The sequence below is a fragment of the Mobula hypostoma genome, chromosome 20, assembly GCF_963921235.1.
Source record: "Mobula hypostoma chromosome 20, sMobHyp1.1, whole genome shotgun sequence".
In the NCBI taxonomy this organism is placed as follows: domain Eukaryota; kingdom Metazoa; phylum Chordata; class Chondrichthyes; order Myliobatiformes; family Myliobatidae; genus Mobula; species Mobula hypostoma.
In genome coordinates, this window is record NC_086116.1 from 10,106,237 (window position 1) to 10,111,647 (window position 5,411).

General features: G+C 43.5%; 1 non-coding gene across 1 annotated transcript; it reads left to right on the forward strand.

Annotated features, from left to right (window-relative positions):
* Positions 1–4,603: 4,603 nt before the first annotated feature.
* On the forward strand, positions 4,604–4,709 carry LOC134359605 (U6 spliceosomal RNA). The gene has a single exon (XR_010021151.1). It is a non-coding gene; the product is annotated as a U6 spliceosomal RNA (small nuclear RNA).
* Positions 4,710–5,411: the final 702 nt, after the last annotated feature.

Here is a 5,411-nt window from a genome sequence, read left to right on the forward strand (position 1 = left end):
TTTTCCCATCTCAATATCCTAACCTTGTGGGTGGTTCAACTCGAAACTAGGGTACCAGCCCTCTATTCCTTGTTTTTGAACACACCTTGGAATGCCAAAATATGTTGACCATTCATCAAATCAACCAGGTTAGGAAACTTACTACGCGACCCTTAATTAATTAAAGCTTGCACTTTATTCTCTCTGCACAGACAACAACATAACTATTTGGACTCTGGGCCAACAACTTAGAACATGAATTCTACTGTTCCCTTTGTACCAATACTCACTCAGACCACTTTTCCAACTTATAATACTGAAATAGGGCATCTCCACTGGCCAGATGATCAATCTTTTCTTCTCCCAGCCTCTGACGTGGGGGGTTCTTCCTCGCAATGGTGAATCTTTGGAGTTATCGCTATTTTGTATTTGAAAACCTCTGCTTCTCTATTCATTCCTTACCAGTTCAAATTTAACATTTCAGTTTTTTTTGGCTATGGGTTATTTGACTGACCTTTAACACTTTCTCATTGGATGTAGTCCAAGGGCTACACAACTTCATGTCTTAGGTGACTTCTTTTGTTCCTTTTGATTTTGGTTCAAACGAGATAAAAACAGATCATCCAGACACTGGCCGACATAATGATATTACTTTTGCAAACTACCATTGTACACATTACACAGCTTATCTGAGAATTCTCTCAGGCTTGGCAGATCCATTGCAAAACCTCTTTGTCTCCACATTCAATTGCTTTGATTAGATTATCCCAGAGCAAGAGCCAGTTCAAAGAGTTCGCAAGGTGAAGATTACAGAGCAGCTTCACAAAATGGCAGCTCCCATCTCCTTCAAGCACATTGCAAGAACAAAGACAATTAGTTTGTCTGCTTCCACTGACTTTGAACCATTCAAGTTTGGCATTTTTTCCCATATTTTAATTCTTCCATAGCCAACATGTCTGTAAATGTTCAGTAGATTTACAGTATAGCTAGTTCTGGTAAACCTGTTTTGCACCAGCATAAATTAAACAGACTTATAAGCTGTTGTTATATTAAAAAATCTCATCTGTCCAGTTTGAGCTAGTTTTCAGTATAAAGATCAACCAGAAGACATGATTCTTTGTCTTTATTTGTTCTTTATACTTACAGAAGAGTGAGTAGGTTATTGGGTTACTCTTATTTGTTTGTTATGAACTTTGAATAAAATGACCATTACCATAAAATTTGTGCCTCATCCTTGACTTCTGAAGAACCACCCAGACACTATTATCTCAGGATCCAACACATCACTGAAAGATTAAGGAATTGGAATCTGTGGGGATCTGGCACAGAGGACGTGTTGACATTTAAGGCCTTAGGGTAGATCAAGCATGTTCATATTGAGGAGTGAGTAAGAATGAGGAAGGCCTAAATAGAGTGGATGTGGAGAGGATATTCCCATTTGTAGGGGAGTCTAGCACCAGAGAGCATAGTCGCAGAATACAAGGACATCCCTTTGGAACAGAAATGAAGAGGAATTTCTTTAACCAAGTAGCAGTTAATCTGTGAAATTTATTTCAATAGACAGCCACAGAGGTCAAATCAGTGGAAAATTGTCAAAGGCCTTGCTAAAATCCATATGCAACACATCCACTGCTCTACCCACATCAATTTATTGTGTCACCTCTTTGAAGAATATATTTAACAATTTGCCCTCCATTGCTTTCTGTGGTAGAGAATTCCACAGATTCACCACTCCAGTGTGTCAAATTCAGCGTAAATCAAGTAGGTCACTCAGTCCTTGGCGTTGTTGAGTTTCTGTAGAGTTGTTGGAACTCCACAAATCTAGATTTGTGAAGTGTCATCCATTGAGCTCCAGATTTTTGCCTTGTCAAAGACTTTTGATTGTCAGAAGATATGTCATTTGCATTAGGATACTTGCTTTGACCAGCTACCAGAGCCATGGTAGTTATATGGCTGCCCCTGGTGGGCTTCTTGTTAATGTTGACTCCAGGTATTAATGTGGCAGAACTCAATAATGGTAACACCATAATGTGTGAAGGAAATTAGACCCTGCTGTTTTGAAGAGTAGCTAGATAATGGCTTCTTCAGTGGAAAGGATCTCAGGAAGAAGACAAGATGGGACATCTATTCAACACATCCAGTCAAGCAAAACCACAGGTCTCTGACTTTTCTTTAACACTCATATGCTGGCCACTATCTTCACTAAAGATGAAGACGTTCCTCCTGTTGCCAACTTTGTTACCCAGCACCATTCACTACTCAGTGTGTTAGGACAGGGATAGCACATTACAGCAGCAGCGACCCAACTTCAATTCCCATTGCTGTCCCATGACCACATGGGTTTCCTTCAGATGCCCCGGTTTTCTCTCTCATTCCAAATATTGTATAGTTAGGGTTAGTGAGTTGTGCGATTTCAGAATCAGGTTTATCACCAGCATTTGTTGTGAAATTTGTTAACTTAGCAGCAGCAGTTCAATGCAATGCATAATATAGAAGAAGAGGAAAAAGGAAATAAAATATTCATAATCATAAATAAATAAATTACAGTATATGTACATTGAATAGATTAAAAATGATGCAAAATAAATAGAAATAATATATATCTAAAAAAGTGAGGTAGTGTTCAAGGGCTCAATGTTCATTTGGGAATTGGATGGCAGAGGGGAAGAAGCTGTTCCTGACTTGTTGAGTGTGTGCCTTCAGGCTTCTGTACCTCCTACCTGATGGTAACAGTGAGAAAAGGGCATGCCCTGGGTGCTGGAGGTCCTTAATAATGGACGCTGCCTTTCTGAGACACCACTCCTTGAAGATGCCCTGGGTACTTTGTAGGCTAGTGCCCAAGATGGGCCTCACTAAGTTTACAACTCTCTGCGGCTTCTTTTAGTCCTATGCAGTTTCACCCACCACCACCCCCCCCCCATACCAGACAGTGATGCAGCCTGTCAGAATGCTCTCCACGATACATCTATAGAAGTTTTTGACTATATTTGTTGACATACCAAATCTCTTCAAACTCCTAATGAAGTATAGTTACTGTTTTGCCTTCTGTATAACTGCATCGATATGTTGGGATCAGGTTAGATCCTCAGAGATCTTGACACCCAGGAACTTGAAACTGCTCACTCTCTCCACTTCTGATCCCTCTATGAGGATTGGTATGTGTTCCTTCATCTTACCCTTCCTGAAGTCCACAATCAACTCTTTTGTCTTACTGACATTGAGTGCAAAGTTATTCTTGCGGCACCATTTCACCAGTTGGCATATCTCACTCCTGTACGCCCACTTGTCACCACCTGAGATTCTACTAACAGCAGTTGTCTCATCAGCAAGTCTACAGATGGTATTTGAGCTATGCCTAGCCATACAGTCATGGGTATAGAGAGAGTAGAACAGGAGGCTAAGCACACACCTCTGAGGTGCACCTGTGTTGATCATCAGCGAGGAGAAGATATTATCATCAATCCGCACGATTGTGGTCTTCTGGTTAGGAAGTTGAGGATCCAAAGGGAGGTACAGAGGCCCAGATTCCGTAATTTCTCAGTCAGGATTGTGGGAATGACGGCATTGAATGATGATGCCAGAAACATGGCACAGTTGTGGGCTGCCCACAGCACATCATCCAATTGTGCTAGTCATTCAGGGCCCTAAACATTTCTTCCAGGTGAGGCAACACTTCACCTGTAAGTCTGTTGGGGTCATCTACTGTATCCGGTGTTCCCAGTGCAGCCTCTTGTACCTGAACATCGGTGAAGCCTGAGGTAGATTGGGAGATTGCTTCGCTGAGCACCTATGCCCCAACTGCTTGAAAAAGCAGGATCTCCCGGAAGCCACCCATTTCAATTCTACTTCCCATCTCCATTCCAACATGCCAGTCCATGGCCTACTCTACAGCCATGATGAGGCCACAATCAGGCTGGAGGAGCAACACCTTATATTCCATCAGGTAGCCTCATACCTGATGGCATGGACATTGATTTCACAAACTTCAGGTAATTGCACCCCCTCCCCCTCTCACCATTCCCATTCCCGTTTCCCACTGTCACCTTATCTTCTTCCCTGCCCATCACCCACCTGGTGCTCCTCCCTCTTCCCTTTCTTCCATGGACTTTTATCCTCTCCTTTCAGATTCCCTCTTCTCCAGCCTTTTATCTCTTTCACCAATCAACTTCCCAGCTCTTTACTTTCCCCCCCACCCCAGTTTCACCTATCACCTGCCACCTTGTACTTCTCCTTCCCATTTCCCCATCTTCTTCTCATTTTTTTTTCCAGTCCTGATGAAGAGGTACCACCCAGGGTGTCGGCTATTTGCTCCATTCCATGGATGCTGTCTGGCCTGCTGACTTCTTCCAGCATATGTTGCGTGAATAAATTTTTATAGTTACAGATAGTGCAAACTACGTGCGCTTTGTAGTTTTCCTGACCAATGATGAATGGCGGGACTCTCAGGGCCTCTGGGTTGACTGACCAATGAGAGAGGGTGAGACTCCCCCGTCGGGTAGGTTGACCAACCACTATGGGAAGGCCAGGCTCACCCAGTGGGTGGGCTGACTGACCAGTGACGGAGGACAGGACTCGCCTGGAAGGTGGGCTAACTAATCACTGATGAGGGCAAAGCTTGTGCTTGCTTTAGGAGCACATACAGCTATACTAAGATTGAAAGAGTACAGAGAAGATTAGTATGGCACCTGAACAGCAATGATATGCAAATTTGTAAGTCGTTCCCTTATTTTACAAGACATTATGTATGAGATAGTGTTGGCACGTGGCCAAGTGGTTAAGGTGTTCCTCTAGTGATTTTAAGGTTGCTAGTTCGAGCCTTGGCTGAGCCAGCATGTGTTTCCTTGAGCAAGGCACTTAACCACACAGTGCTCTGCGACGACACCGGTGCCAAGCTGTATGGGTCCTAATGCCCTTCCCTTGGACAACATCAGTGGCGTGGAGAGGGGAAACTTGCAGCATGGGCAACTGCCGGTCTTCCATACAACCTTGCCCAGGCCTGCGCCCTGGAAACCTTCCAAGGCACAAATCCATGGTCTCATGAGACTAACAGATGCCTATTACTATGTATGAGATAATACAAACCATAGTTAGACTTAAACGGATGGGAATCTGTATATGTTTTATGTGAATTCCAGCACATGTTGGTATTAGAGGGAATGAGCAAGCAGGCAGGACTACAACCAGAGGTCATGGGTGAATGCTGAAACGTTTAAGGGAACTCAGAGGGTCAAGAAAGTGTGGAATGAGTTGCCAGCACAAGTGGCACGTGTGAGCTTGATTTCAATGTCAGAACAAAGTTTGGATAGGTACATGGATGGTAGGGGTATGGAGGGCGGTGGTCCCAGTGCAATTCAATGGAAGAAGGCAGTTTAAATGGTTTAGTACAGATTAGACTGGCCGAAGGGCCTGTTTCCGTGCTGTACTTCTCAACG